Genomic DNA, 16,656 nt, shown 5'->3' on the forward strand with positions numbered 1-16,656 from the left:
GATAGGCTGGAGAGAGTCCAGAGTTTGCACTCAGTATGTTGAAGGGCCTTGAATTCATGGTATATGAAGTTTAGAGGTCATGAATTGAAGAAACTAGAGTAGTTTAGCCAGGAGAAGGTTCAAGTCTCCTTGATAGACTTCTTCAAGTATTTGAAATGTTCCTCAGTGGAAGAATTAGACTTGAATAAAGTCACAGATTTGCAGATAACACAAAGCTGGATGAAACAACAAACCCACTGGATGGCAGACTCAGAATCCAAAATGATCTTGACAGGTTAGAGAAGAGGACAAACCTAAAAAGATTAAATCCAATATAAATAAATATAAAGGGAAGAATCAGGAGCAATAGACATCACAAAGAAGCAAATTTAAGCTTGATAATGGGAAAAACTGACAATTGTTGTTCCATTGTTTTTCGGTCATGTCCTACTCTTTATGCACCCATTTAAGGTTTTCTCGGCAAAGATACTGAAGTAGTTTGCCATTTCCTTCTCCAGCTCATTTTACAGATGAAGAAACTGAGGCAAAGAGGGTGATGACTTGCCTAGGATCACACAGGCAGTAAGTGTCTGAGGCCAGATTTGAACTCAGGATAATGAGTTTTTCTGACTACAGACCCAGCACTCTATCCACTGTACCACTTACCTGCCCTGCCCCCAATAATTAGAACTGTGCAAATATGGAATGGGTTGCCTTTTAGGGGTCTTTAAGCAAAGGTTGAATAACCTTTTATCAAGTACATCATAGTAGGGATAACTTTGGCGTATGGGTTGGGCCAAATGGCTACTTATATTTCTTCCAATTCTAAAATTCTGGCATTCTATGCTCCATGGATATCAACCCAATATCAAGAAGTACCTTGAGTAGACCTCTTGTAGCAAATTTACAGGAAGAAACGGACGAGAGTTAGACAGATAGCCAGGCACGGATTGGTTATGGTCTGCATCATTAGAGAAAATACCTATATCACTGGGAATACCATTGGAGTATTAGAGAGAAATTTGTTCATCAGATTAGTTTCAGACCAACTATCAGGGCCCTGAGTAAATTGAACACAGGCCAAATGAGTTCATCTTGGGGGTGGGGGTTGGGAAAAAGCACAGCAAAAGGGAAAGGTAAAGAACATGCAAGAGGACTTCCATAAAAGACAGCAATGTGAAAGTTTCCAGTCAAATCTAGCTCCCTCTAAAGCAGGGGTTCTTAATTTTTTTTGCATGTCATGGACCCCTTTAGTAATCTGGTAAAGCTTATGGGCCTCTTCCTTAAATAATGTTTTTAAATGAATAATTTAAAATACATAGGATCCCAAAAAAAACTAATTACGTTAAAATGTGATTATTAACATTTTTGAAAAACATGAAACCCAAGTTAAAATACCTCTACTCTCAAGTCATCTCAAGAAAAATAAGAACAGTGCTCACTTTGGCAGCACATATACTAAAATTGGAACGATACAGAGAAGATTATCATGGCCCCTGCATAAAGTTGACATGCAAATTCTTGACGCATTCCTTATTTTAAAAAAAAAAGAACATAACAAATAAAGCAAAAGGAATTAGGTAAAAGAAACTCCTATACAACAATTGAGTTCCCCACCTACTCCCTACCCCTCAAAAGACAAAATAACAAAAGACCATATTATGTGCTCTAGATCTTATCTAGCCCAGTCTGACATGATATTATATATAAATCAGGATATACAAGATAAATATAGAGTAGATGGAAGGCAAACTTACATGGTACTAACAGCTGGGGGGATGGGGAAAAGGTGGCCAGGAAATGCCCCCTGGAGAAGGTGTTGCTTGAACTGACCCTTTTTTTTTTTTTTTTGGCTAGGCAATGGGGTTAAGTGACTTGCCCAGGGTCACACAGCTAGTAAGTGTTAAATGCCTGAGGCCAGATTTGGACTCAGGTCCTCCTGAATCCAGGGCCAGTGCTCTATCCGCTGTGCCACCTAGCTGCCCCTTGAGCTGACTCATAAAAGAAGCTATAGATTCTAAGAGTTGAAAGTTATGGGGGAGGGGTATGGTACAGGTTCAATCCTAGGGGATCCTTATCCCTAAAAGAGGATGGGCAAGCTCTTCTTGCACTCTTTGGATAATTAGTCCCTCATTCCAGAGTATATCCCTGGGGAAAATCTCTTAAACAAAACTTAGGTATGGCTCATTTCCCAGGGTCTCCCTTAAAACAGATTAACAGGGTCCCTGATGGAAATATTATTGAATATACAAAATAAATCAGGTATAGGACAGCTATTATTTCCTCTAACACAAAAGAAATGCTTAAACAGAAAATATTCATAAGCACAAATTAACAGATACTTAAATTACAAAATAATAACCCATCATACCAATTACACTTTTCCAGGATGTAAAGATAACTTTAGGGAATCGCAGAATATTTATCTCATGTTCACCTCATAACTGCCTGCCTGAGCAAGGTCTAGATCTCCCAGTCTGTCAGAACATGACATGCTTTTAGTCCTTTCAGCTGTAGCATCCTTCTGAGAGTGATCATTTTCTCCTCCAAGAAAGATCACAGTTGCAGGAAGCACCTCCTGCTGGGCATCCAGCACCAACTCAGGGACCCACGAACTGTCACTTGATAGCTACCAAGGCTGGAAACATACTCTCTCAGGATACTGTTTGGTCACCAGTGCTCAGGGAAAGAAATGCAAAACAGAAGAGGTAGTTAGGCACTTGAGGCCTAATCCAGGCAAACACATTTTGTCTCTCTCACATGCTTAAGTTGTAACCATTTTTGCTACCATAGGTAGGAGAGGGGTAAGGTAGAAGAATGCCCTATACCTCAGCTATGCTTTCTGGCAGTCAGGTATGCCTTAAGAGTTCTTGGAGATATAAGATTAGAGAGATGCAGAATTCTTGGCTCAGTAAGAAGGCAGATGAAATTCAGTTTTACACTGATAGTAACAATCCAAAGTACTTTTATGACATCCAGGCTATTTGTGGGCCAAAGATGTATGGTACATCTCAACTACTCAGTGCTGATGGAGCCACATGGAGTGCTAAGGACATGATCCTAGAGAGATGGACTGAACACTTCCACAGTGTTCTCAACAGACCAAACACTGACTATTTACCTCAGATTAAAGTCAATCCCTCTCCAGACAAATTTCCAACTAAAGAAGAGATTTTGAACGCCATTGGGATCCTCTCTTGTGGCAAAGCACCTGGTGCTGATTCTTTTCCAGCTGAGATTTACAAGGTGGGGGGTCCATTGCTCATACAAAAGCTGACTGAAATTTTCCAGGTTATATGGCAAGAGGAGGTTATCCCCCAGGAGTTCAAGGATGCCTCCATTGTCCATCTCTGTAAAAGTAAAGGAAATAGATTGTCCTGAGACAATCACAGGGTGGGGGATGGGGTCTCTCTCTTAGTCATTGTTGGCAAGATTCTTGCCGGAGTCCTCCTTTATAGGCTGATCCTTCACCTGGAAGATGATCATCTACTTGAGAGCCAGTGGGGCTTCAGAAAAGTCTGAGGAACAGTCAATATAGTGTTTGCTGCCCAACAACTCCAGAAGAAATGCCAGGAGCAGAACAGAGGTCTGTACACAACATTCATCGATCTGATCAATGCCTTTGATACTGTCAGTCCTAAGGGCTTATGGAAAATTATGTCAAAATTTGGTTTCCCAGAGAAGTTCATCAGTATTGTACATCAATTTCATGACAGCATACTTGCCTGGGTTCTGGATTATGGATGATGCTTTTGTGCTTTCCCAGTCACCAATGGAGTGAAACAAGACTGTGTGCTTGCTCCCATGCTTTTTAGCATGATATTTTCAGCAATGTTGTCAGATGCCTTCAATGAGGATGAATACAGCAAGAAGGTCAGTTACAGCACTGAAGGGAAATTATTTAACTTGAAAAGGCTACAAACCAAGACTAAAGTGGAGGGAGAGTTGGCGCATGATTTTTTGTTCACAGATGATTATTCTCTCAATGCAGCCTCTGAGGTTGAGATGCAACAAAATATGAATCAATTCTCTACTGCTTGTGCTAATTTTGGCCTAACAATTAACACCTAGGAAACATAGGTGCTCCACCAGCCAGCACCACACCATCCATTTGTGGAAGCATTGGTTATAGCAAATGGAGAAGTTCTGAATACTGTGGATAAGTTCACTTATCTTAGCAGTATACTTTCCAGGAATGTACACATTAAAAATGAGGTTGACGTGCACATTGCCAGAGCTAGCTCAGTGTTCAGGAGACTCCAAAGGAAAGCATAGGAGAGAAGAGGTATTAGACTGACTACCCAAAATGAAGGTCCATAGAACTGTTGTGCTGACCTCATTGTGGTATGCCTGTGAAGTCTGGACAGTGTACCAGCATCATGCCAGGAAACTGAATCACTTCCTTTTGAATTATCTTAGGAAAACTAAGATCACCTGGCAGGATAAGGTCCTGGACACTGAGGTTCTTTCTCCAACTAAACTGCCAAGCATTCAAACTCTACTTCAGAGAGCACAACTCTGATGGGCTGGCTACACTGTTTGAATGCAAAACGTACACTTGCCAAAAAGACCACTTTATGGAGAACTCACACAGAGCAAGTGCTTACATGGTGGTCAGAAGAAGCGATACAAAGATACTCTCAAGGTCTCTCTTAAGAACTTTGGAATTAATTGCATGACATAGAAGACACTGGCACAGGACTGCCCAGCGTGGTGTGCCCTCGTCTAAGAAGGTGCCGTGTTTTATGAGCAAAGCAGAATTGAAATAGCTCAGACAAAGCACAAGATGCACATAGTTAGAGAATCCTCCCCAAATGTTCATTTGGACTATTTGGGCCCCGACCTGTGGTAGAGCACTCCGAGCTCGTATCGGGCTGATCAGCCACAGTCAGACACACTATAATTTGACTCTAACATAGTGATGTCATTTTGGCCCTCTTCAAGAATGAAGGACAACAACCCACCAACCAACCGAGAGCTCTCAGTCCTTTTTTCAGCTACAGCGTCCTCCTGGTTAATAGCGTTCCTTCTCGTTTGAGAAGCAGTGTAGTTAGAGGAAACACCTCCTATGGACAACTGGCACTAACTTGGGAACACCTGACTTCTTTTCTGTTTGTTTCTTTGTTTTTTTGGTGAGGCAATCAGGGTTAAGTGACTTGCCCAGGGTCACACAGCCAGTAAGTGTCAAGCGTCTGAGACCGGATTTGAACTCAGGTCCTCCTGACTCCAAAAACGGAGCTCTATCCACTTTGCCACCTCGCTGCCCCAATACCTGACTTCTTGAACTCATTATGTTACTGTTCTGCCTGGAAACGTCCATTACTCAGAATTACTAAGGGGTCACTTGTGTGCAAAAAAAAGAAACATAAAACAGAAGAATTACCCAGGGAATTGAGGGGTTGATTCAGGATCACCTAGGAGAGAGCATGTTCTACCTGCCCTGTGAGCATGGCTGCCGTTGCTGCTAAGAGGGTATGAAGAAGACTAAAATCTCTGGTAAAAGCTAAAGCTATACAGTTAACAAGAAAGAGACAGAGCCCTTCCACAGCTCTTGCAGCCTACTGCGTCGGCAGCCCTTCCTGCCTCGGTTGACAATAATCTTCAGTCTAACCCCCTAAGGAGTCAACCGGGAGCTACTGCTATATGTCCTTTAGCAAGGAGACAGAGCATGCGTTCCATCAGAAGGGAACAGAACATATGACCACCTCCGTGGAAATGTCCAAATCTGGTAAATCAGCAGTTTCCTCTGATCACTTCTGCTACTAAAGTACAGAGAGAAAACGATTCAAAAAGTCAATCATGCAAGAAATATTCCAGCAAAGTCCAAAGCGATAAATATTTGGAGCAGAAGGAACTGTCACGGAGAGCAGGTCTCTGGTGGAACCCTACTGTGAAGCACCTTATGCTTTAAGTGACTCCGAGGACAGATGAAGAATTCTGCCCAGGGTCAAGCTTGCACTAGAAACACAAAAAAAAAGGCCGAAGAGACTTTCAAATCTAAATTATTCTTTCTTCAGTCAGCAAAATTAAATGGCCACATGATGGCAGTAGATGATGGGGAATTCTAATAGCTAATTATTTCCATTAACTCATAGGTAAGAACTGCTGTACTTGCACAGTACAAATGAGAAAGAAAGGAAATATCTACAAGAGTATACGTGTGTGTCAACCTCATTCTCCCTTTGCTTGCTGGCAGAGAAAGGGCAAAAAACATTAAGTTAACCCAAGAGCTAATATTGGTGTGTCAGGGAATTAATCCCACCAGGTCACGACATATTTCACCCAATTCCTAGGGCATGTGATTTTAAGGGATAAGGAGATAAGATTTCCACAGTTGGCAAAACACACACACACACACACACACACACACACACATCCACATCTGATAGCTGTGCTCAGGTATTTGAAGGGCTGTCACGTGAAAGAAGGATGCCTTTTTCTGCTTGGACCCAAAAGGCAAAACTAGGAATAATGGGTAGAAGCTGCAAAGAACATAATTTAGGCTTGAATTCAGGGAATAAAAATTCTAAACAATTAGGACTATCCACCCCAAAAGAGGAACAAACTGACCCAGGACATAAGGGCTTCCTGTATTTTGATGTCTTCACACCAAGGCTGCCTGTCAATTTTTCAGATTCGTTGCCTTCCTACTCTGAAATTCTGTGTTTCTCTCATCCTGCAAAGAGAGTGATTATTCATTCATTTATTCAGTGTATGTTTCTTGAAATCATGAATAATGCCTTATAGAGTCATATTAGGCAGCCAGGTAGTGCAGTAGATAGAGTGCCAGGTCTGGAGTGAGGAAGACTTGAGTTCAAATCTAGCCTCAGACACTGACTACCCGTGTGACCCTGGACAAGTCACTTAACCTCTCTCTGTTTACCGCAGTTTCCTCATCTGTAAAATAGAAATCGTAATTATCACCTATCTCCCAGGATTGTTATGAGGATCAAACAAGGTAATATTTATAAAGCACAAAGCACAGTGTTTGGCATATAGTAAATACTATATATGTTAGCTGCTATTATTATTACTATGCTATAAAAGTAATGAGTTATTGACTTTAAGAACTGGAAGAAACCGTAGAAGGCATCTAGTCCAGCCTTCTCATTTTACAGAGAAGAAAACTGGGACCCAGAGACTGTTAAAGTGACTTAGCCACTGTCATGCAGTTAGTGAGCAGCTCAGTACCCAATATATAGAGTCCTGCATATCATTAAGGAATGTTACATTTCAGCTAACCACTCACTGAGTGCAGTTCCTTCATTTTCAGAACCATACAACACCCCTATCTAACTATGTTTCTTCATCCTTCTGTGTTCTCTGGGGTTCTTTGAGAAAAAGAAGAAACAGGATGTGATTTCAAAGGATGGTTAGTGATGGCATAACAGTAAAAAGTAGTTGACGCTTCCTCTGTTGAAAAGATTCAAGTGTGCCATATCTTACAAAAATATTTTATATACTATCCTTGCATGTAAAAGTAAAAAAAATGACCCAGTGAAATGCCCTAATTTCTTAGCAACAACATGGTCTTCATATCCTTTACTCTCTTGCTTTCTCTTCTGTTCTACAAAAAAAAAAAGAAAAGAAAAAGAAGCAGGAGAGTAGAAAACAGGGAGGCTGAAAAAGGCAGCTGAAAGTTTTTCTTTCAATTGATTTAAACAGCCTAACCAAGCTGTATGAATTTGGCTGAGATAGAGAAAAGAGATCCAGAAATGAAAAAGCAAGTGGTCTGTGTGGCTTTGGTATGGAGCCAGTCCTGCAATGCATTTCCTGGAAGGCCTTTCAATGCCAAATGAAGAATACAGAGAAAAGAAGAAAGGAAAATGTTAAACTAGTGAGCATGTACCAAATTGAACATTTAATATTTATCTAAAAGTGGCTGCAAGATATATGTTTTAAATGAATGGATGATGATAATAACAAATGTAATGACAATAGTTTTGTTGTTGTTTTTACAAATACAGTATACAATACAGTGGAAATCTCCACAGAATATCTAATCATTATGGCATGAAAATAACTCTGGGTTCTATAAAACCATGTCATTAGAATGTAGGTTCCAGTAGATTCAATACAGCTAAAAAGGAGTAAAGTACAGGATCACAGGCAAATCATGTGTTTGATATCTAAGGACCAACCTAGCCAAATACAAAAAACCTCATCACCACAGCAACCCATGAACCAGAAAACCACAAAATTTTTATTCAATTCAACTCAATAAATATTTATTAAGGGCTTACTATGTGCTAGGCACATGGCATACAAAGACAAAACTCAAGAGTTACTGCCCTCAAGGAACTTACTTTCTACCGGATACTCAACATGTATATAGGGAGGTAAATACAAAGAATATGCAAAGTAAATATAATTTGGTGAGCACTACAAACTGGTAGGATAACAAAGACCTTATGTGGGAGGTGGTAGGTAAGTTAAGCCCTGAAGAAAACTAGATAATGTACTGAGATAAGGAGGAAGAACATTTCAGTTATGAGGGATAGTTTATGCTGGTATGGAGGCAAGAAATGGGCTGTATGGGGAAAAGCAAATAGGGTTATTTGGATGTAATATGGCATGTATGAAGGAGAGTCTTATGGCTAGCTACTGCTCCCTTCAGGGTTCTAGGAGTATCTCTGGGGTTTTCTAATGTGAACATTCACAAGCTCCCATCTAGTATGTTCCCCCAACATCAGAATCAATTTTAACATCAATTAGATTTTATAAAGGGATATTTACAGAGAAAGTATCGCAAGGACCAAGATACAACATCCCTCCTACCCCCTGCCAAACCAGGGCATACTCTTCCTTCTTCATTCCCCATTGGGGAGAACAGACTCAAACTTAAAATAGTTGCCACAAAACATTCTTCCTACCAAATTCACTTCTGAGTGTTCACAGTCAATGGGCAAGTTGCTCCTTTGCTTGTAGAACACAAGATGTCAGCTGCCAGGTGAATTCAGTATTGAGCTGGATCAAACAGGTTGTTCCTCAAAACCAGACCCTTATGGGAGCCACGACCAGCTCCACTTACTAAGTGATGGGACTGGTGATGGTTCTTCTTTTTGAAGCTCACAAGGTCATAATCTGGTCTGTTTAATCTCTGCTCCTTAATCACCTAAAATCAGAAAACAATAAACACAGCAGGAACATATGAAATACATGGTGGCCCCAAGTGAGGAGAAAAGACCACCACAGCAGTACTTGATACTGCTGATATCACCCGTAGTACTTCATCATCCTTATTGAAAAGCCACCAGGGAGAGAAAGAGAGTTTATTAGTTAGAACCTTTGTATACACAGTTAGTTCCGGTTCAGCAGCCAATTAAAAGGGTTTTGGTCACCATGAAATAAGGCAACAAGAAACATTAAGAGAACACTTGAACACACTCTGAATCAGGAAGGAAAAGGGGCCCCTTAATCATAAACTTCCAGAAGGACGATCAACAAATTTCCACATGGTTTGGCAGTAGGCCAATCCTGTCTTTCTAAACTTGAACTGGTACATGCTCCAAGGATTGGGCCCTCATTGGACAAATATACATGAACTCAAACCAACATGCATACACACATGCGTACACACACACACATATATACATACATATACAAGCTATGCTACACTACCTCTCTTAATTAAATGAACTCTTAACAAAATGGAACATTGGCTTAGAGATTCCTGTCAGGAAACTACAGATTAAAGATAATACTAATAATGTGAGAACAAATGAACAAGAAGAAAATGGAAAAGCTGACATTGTTCCTTCTCCTGGTTTGGCTCCCAGTCAGCCACATTATGAAGTAAAAATATTAACAATACAATCATGTCAGATAAGAAGTGTCCCAAAACAAATATTATCAAGATTATTTGAAATATTGATCTATGTCCACTATCCTTAATGATGAACCTTGCCATAAGTGTATATTATACTTTGAAATATAAAATAATAATATGAAGTCATCATGATTCAAGCAAGATTATTTAAAAATTAAGCTTTTATTGCCTAAAATTATATAAATGTGTCACCTATATAAATTTTCCTATCTGCATGCTTTAATAACTTGGAAACATTTTTCCAACCCACTTAAAAATCTTCTAAATTAAAAGTTTAATAGATTTTGAACCCATGCGTTAAAAATATGAATATGCAACACCATCTGATTAGTTTATAAAAACAACTTGTTACTATCAGAAAGGATGGACATTTATTAGTTGAACTTCAAAGAAAAACCTTGCATAACTGTTGGATGAGATCAAAAAAATGAGTATCATGATTTACTCAGTACAGCCAAGGATGTACTTACTTCATGTGGATCCAAATAGTTTTTTGAGATCTTTTTTCAGCTATGACATCTCTTAAAACCAAGTATTAAATACAACTAAATACTTTGAGAGTAGAGGATAAAATTTCAAAAACAAAAATTTACCACTAAAAAGTTTAGAGACCACTGGTTTATGGCAATCTTTTTGTATTCACATTGTTGATGGTTTTCTTTGAAGCATAGCTGTTTATATAGCTTCATGAAATTGATTGTCAAAAGGTCAATAGATTTTATTCCTTTTCTTTTAACTTCTGCAAAATGTTTCCTCCTTACCTGAAACTCTAAGATAGCAGTAGTTTCTGTCAAGGTTATACTCAGATATTTATACTCAGATATTTATAAGTATTCAAACAGAGCAGAATGTCCATCCTAAAACAAGTGATATTTTCCAAGGCCTGCGACTATATATCATCTTGAAGCTAATTATAAAAAACAGTCTATCTATCATCATTCCCACCTCCTCACCCCCTGACCCAAGTGGCTATGTCTATGGTTATTGAGGGTACTTTAGACATGTCAAGATTTAAGTTACCTCACAGACCAACTATCAGTGAAAAAAAAAAAAAAGATTGTCCATGAACAGTAATACTGACATACAGACATTTTCAGCTTTGATGTTTATCACACAAGCTTGAATGGTCTTGAGAAACTGAATCACATGCTGATTGCTCAACAGAAGGTTTTCCCTGTGACTACTGTCCTCTCATGGAAGATGACCCCAACCAGGAGAATGGGCCATGCATAATTGGCTGTCCAGATATATAGACCTTGAGTTGCTGCTCAAACATAACATATCCAATGTGAATGTGAAATATCTCCACAAGTCTCCTGGGAAAGTATAATAAAAGTAATGAGTTACAGTTTACGTTTTAAGAATGTGTTAATGTCAGGGCAGGTAGGTGGCGCAGTGGATAGAGTTCTGGCCTTGGCATCAGGAGGACCTGAGTTCAGATCCGATCTTAGATACACAACACATGACACTTACTAGCTGTGTGACCTTGGGCAAGTCACTTAACCCCGACTACCTAGCAAAAAGTAAAAAAAAAAAAAAGCTTAAAAAATGTGTTAATGTGCATTGCACTTTTTAATTTTAAGCACTTCTTTTTCACTGGTGAAAAGAAATAGCTGCCCTATACCTGACCATTTTGTACACTGAGTAACTTTTCTAGAAGGGACCTTGTTACTCACTTTTAGGAAAGACTCTAGACATGAACCATACCAATTATTTATTAAAGAGACTTCCCATGACACTCTGGGGTAGAGACATACTGAGTTCTAGAAAGCACCTCTCTTTGGGTCCAGACTCCTCCAAGAAAAAGAAACCACCCTTTTAGAAGGCACACACCCTACTCCCCACGTGTAACAACAGGAATTGGTTGCTCTTTGTTCCTGGATTTTCCATCAGAAATAAGTCAAGTATGTTCAGCTTCCCCCCAGTTCCCACCTTCTGGGGGTTTTTTGCTGAGCAAGTAATGGAAGTGTTCATCTTGAAACCATGATAAAGTCCCAAGACCAGGGTCACAGGCATGACTATACTCCTCCGAACCATGGGAATGAGCCTCAGTGAAAAGATCTAATTATGTCAGTGCTTTGCTGCCTAACCCCAAAAAGGTTTTATACCCTTCCCTAATGGAGGCCTTGGAGTCACTCAGTGCTTGGGGCCGGTTTCTACTACTCCTACTCATTCCTTGTTGTAAACTGACAGGACTAGCTATGTTCCCAATAACCAGGATCTGGGGCCTGAGATGACATATGACTATTAACTCTGTAACCAGTCTAGTGCAGGCATTCTTAACGTAGGGTCCATGGACCCCAAAGGGGGACATGAATAGACTTCAGGGGCCCATGAACTTGGATAAGAAAAAATTTTTCATCTTTATTTCAATATAACTGACCTCCTTTATAATCCTATGCATTATATTTTATGCATTTAAAAACATTATTCTGAGAAGGTGCCCACAGGCTTCCCCAGATTGCCAAAGGAGTCCATGACACTAAAAAAAAATTAAGAACCCCTGGGCCTGCAGAGAGCCATACTCACTGCTGATTTAGCTTCTGCTTGACACCTGTTCTTACACATCTGTGGCAATAAACCCTGATTCACTTCACAAAGGTTAAGTATGTCTCTCATGGATTAATTTTTCATGGTTTGAACCCAAGCACTAAATGGCTTGACCATCAGACTAAAATGCCTATAGTCATAAAACAAAATTTCCAATAATGCTGCTTGATTTAAAATCAGATTCTTCCTAGTTCTTCTAATTTCCTACCATATTACATGATACACATGAAATCCAACCTCTTTCCTACTATGTAAGCAGGAAAAAAGCTTGGCACAATTAGAGTAAATTGAGACAGGAGCTTTTTTAAGACTTAGGCAATGAAAATAGATTTGACCTTTGTAGCAACACCATTGACCTTTCCTGGGAGGGTTCAGTAGATAGAAGAGTCTATGATTCTATGATACATAGCAACTGGTGTGGACATTTAAAAAAAAAATGTGTTAAGTCTCTGCAGCTGACTCCAAAATAATAATAATTTTCCATTATGAATATTTTATACATTATGTGATGTATGTACAAAATGTAATATTTTAAAATAAAGATTTGACTAAGCACTTTTGCCTTCTAATCCTGATTTTGTGTTAGTCTGGCCATGTGACCTTCTACTAAGTTTCTTCTGCACATAAGAATAACTGACTTTATTCTATGGATGTTGTGGGGATTAAATAATTAATGAATTTAAAGTGCTCTGAAAATATAATGCAATAAACAAAACCATTTTCTATTCAGGAAAAGAGTGCAATCCTTTCTTGTTGCCAGGCCCTAAATCCTTTACCACAGCACAAATGATTATTTACTATACCACCAAAATATCATCACCACAAAATACTTTTGTACTGTTTACAAAGTAAAGACACATTTTTTTTTTACTTACTGTTATTATATAACAAACGAACTGAAGTAAAGCTATTGATCTAGTTTCGTTCCTTTGGGGCTGAGGAGAAGAGAAAGTGGATGGTGCAAGACAGAATATTAAAATGGTAGATTTGTGCAACCTACCTTTGTATAACCAGTTGTTTGTGCAACAACTTCTAACTGAAGACAAAACAAAACACTTTCCCAAAATTAATGAGAAGACTAGCACTGCTTTTAAACAAACAATAATAAGGGCTCTCCTAATTACTTACTCATGCCAAAAACTTAAGTATGGACATGCTCATACTATAATAAATACTTTCAAACTTTATGAATTATGAATATGTGTACATATATACTTGAATAAATTATATATATATATCTGTATATATAGATTTCATAATCTATGAAAGACTAGTCCATAGACCACCCAGCAGTTCATGATAATTAAGAAGCAGCACATTAAGCATGGCCTCATATACACCCTAGACTTCAGGAAAGCCAACTCAAAGAGTTCAGAAATAGATTAATTAGGATCACGTGACCTCAGACTCTCAATGGAAAGATGATTAATGAAGAATAAGCTTCCAAGAACAAAAATTGTGTGCCTTCTACATGAAGCCTTTCTTGATCCAGCTACTGGTGTACTCTCTCTCAAAACTACCCTTTATTCATTTTGTATGTAGTCTTTATATAAACCTGTGTGTGTGTGTGTGTGTGTGTGTGTGTGTGTGTGTGTGTAAAATCTCCCACATTAGAATATAAGCTCCCAGAGGGCAGATACTGATTCATCTTATCATTGTATAACTAGCATTTTGCACAGTTCCTGGCACATAGTAAAAGCTTCATAAATGTCTATGGATTTATTAATTGATGAGAATTACAAATGAATCCAATGATAAAGGCAAGGGATATGTCTAATGAGAACAATGTGGCTACACATGAAACTCACTGGCAAACTCATATTTTTAGAAGGCTGTATGTAGAAGATGGAAGCATGAGTAGGTATCTGAGGAAGAAGCAAGGGCAGGTAATTGAGGAATACAAGAGAGTGGCAAACTTCATTCAAAACAGTATCAAGGTTAAAGCCTAGTAGGAACTAAAGACAATGAAAAGAGCTTTGGAAACTTGGGACTTTAAGTGGCCTTAGAAATCATACAGTCAAAAGAAGAGAAATTTAGAGCTGGAAGGGACTTTGGAAGCCAGACCCCTCCTTTAACCATGAAGAAACTGAGGCCCGGAAAGGTTAAGTGACTTGACCCACAGCACAAAGGTAGCAAAGCTGGGATTTGAACCATGGTTTCCTGGCTCCAAAATTAGCATGCTTTCCATTGTATCACATTACAAATGAGGAAACTGAGGTTCAGAGGGGTTAGGTGATTTGCCCAAGGTCCCAAAGATGTCAAATAGCTAAGCCAACATTTGAAAATCCAAGATCTCTGATTCAAACCCAGAGTTCTTTTCACTACACAACACCAAGAAAGAATTGGATCTGTCTTTGGAGTAGATGGGGAGACAATAATAGACAACTGAAAGAAGTTATAACTATTTATCTTCTGTCTTACTGCTGCTTTCCAAGAAAATAATCTTTAGAATGAGAAGAATTCAGATAAAAAAGATTAAAAGGGAATTAAAACTCAAGATAAGTGAGGAAATGTTAAGACAGTGATTGCTCTCAATCAATTAATAAACCAGAATTTACATTATATTATGTGATATTGTACAATGTAACATTATACAATTTTATATTGTATCATAACATGTCATATCATAATATTACATTTATTTGGCACATAACTAGGGATACATATGAAAAAGTAAGATAGTTCAGGCCCTCAAAGAGCTCACTTTTTTGCTAGGGGTATACAACAAACTCATAGATAAATAAATACTAAATATAATAAATAGAAAGTGAAGGGAGGGGGCACTAACAACTGGAGGAGTTAGGACAGTACTCCTAAAGGAGATAGTGCAAGCTGAGCCTTGAAGGGATCTGGGCATTCCAAGAGTTTGAGATGAGGGAGTACGTTCCATGGCCGATGGAATCCAATCAGCTGCCCATCTCAATCTTTCCGTCTCCACAATATCTCTTGCTTATACCTCCATCTCTCTACCTCTACACTCACACAGCCACCACCCTGATTCAGAAACATTGCCTCTCATCTGGACCATTACAATAGCCTTCTAATTGGTTTCCCTGCCTCAAGTCTCTCCTCTCCAATCCAACTTCCACACAGCTATCAATGATTTTTCCTAAAGTTCAGGTCTGATCATGATACTTACTAATTGCCAGTAGCAGCTAGGTGGCAGGCTAGGATCTCTGGGCCTAGAATCATGAAGCTCTGAGTTCAATTCCAACTTCATTTACTAGCTGTGTGACCCTGGAAAAGTCACTTAATATCTATTTGCCTCAATTTCTTTAACTGTAAAAGGAGATAAAAGCACCTACCTCACAGGGTTGTTGTAAGGATAAAATGAAACAATATTTGTAAAGCTCTTAGCACAGTGCCTGCACATAGTAGGTGCTATATAAATGCATGGGCAGCTAGGTGGCACAGTGGATAGAGTGCTGGGCCTGGAGTCAGGAAGAGTCATCTTCCTGAGTTCAAATCTGGCCTCAGACACTTGGTAGCTATATGACCCTGGGCAAGTCACTTAACCCTGTTTGCACCAATTTCTTCATCTTTAAAATGACCTGGAGAAGAAAATGGCAAACTACTCCAATATCTTTACAAGAAAATCCCAAATGGGATCATAAAGAATTAGACATGACTAAAAAAACGACCAAATAAGAACAATATAAATGCATATTCCTTCCCCTTTCCCCTTCTTTCCTAATGGCTCCCTATTACCTCTAGGATCAAATATGAATTCCTCTTTTGGATATTTAAAGTTTTTCACAACCTGGCCCCCTCCTATTTTTCCAGTCTTCTTTTACATTACGCCAATCCATGTACTTTATGATCCAGCTACACTGGCCTAGTTACTATCCCGTACACATGATGATACTCTATCTCCCATCTCCATGCCTTTTAACTGATTGCTTACAATGTTGGAAATGTTCTTCCTCCTCACTTCCTCTTCAAGAATAAAGACACTTCTGCTATAATGCTAACTTTGAAAATGAAATTGTTCTAACATGATTAGGAAACAATGTGAGCACAGTACAAATTTTGTGTTTGCTTATGTACCATTTCATCCATGAGAAACACTACGTGAACACAGAAAACTGCACCCAGCTGAACCAAGCCATTTAGGAATTCACAAAATATATACATTCACACTCCTCAAATATCTACCAGCTACCTCAGTTCATTACATGTTTTATCCTAAAAGGTTGTGTTTTGCTAGTCTTTTGCATTTTTGGAGATAGATAAATAGATAGATAGATAGGTAGACAGACAGACAGACAGACAGACAGACAGACAGACAGACAGACAGA

The 16,656-nt window shown here is 38.9% G+C and overlaps 1 non-coding gene across 1 annotated transcript; it reads left to right on the forward strand.

Annotated features, from left to right (window-relative positions):
* The first annotated feature begins 1,413 nt into the window (after positions 1–1,413).
* On the forward strand, positions 1,414–1,520 carry LOC114047470. Its single transcript, XR_003569612.1, has one exon. It is a non-coding gene; the product is annotated as a U6 spliceosomal RNA (small nuclear RNA).
* The last annotated feature ends 15,136 nt before the right edge of the window (positions 1,521–16,656 follow it).

Source organism: Vombatus ursinus, unplaced genomic scaffold (assembly GCF_900497805.2).
Source record: "Vombatus ursinus unplaced genomic scaffold, bare-nosed wombat genome assembly UNPS02014787.1, whole genome shotgun sequence".
NCBI lineage: Eukaryota > Metazoa > Chordata > Mammalia > Diprotodontia > Vombatidae > Vombatus > Vombatus ursinus.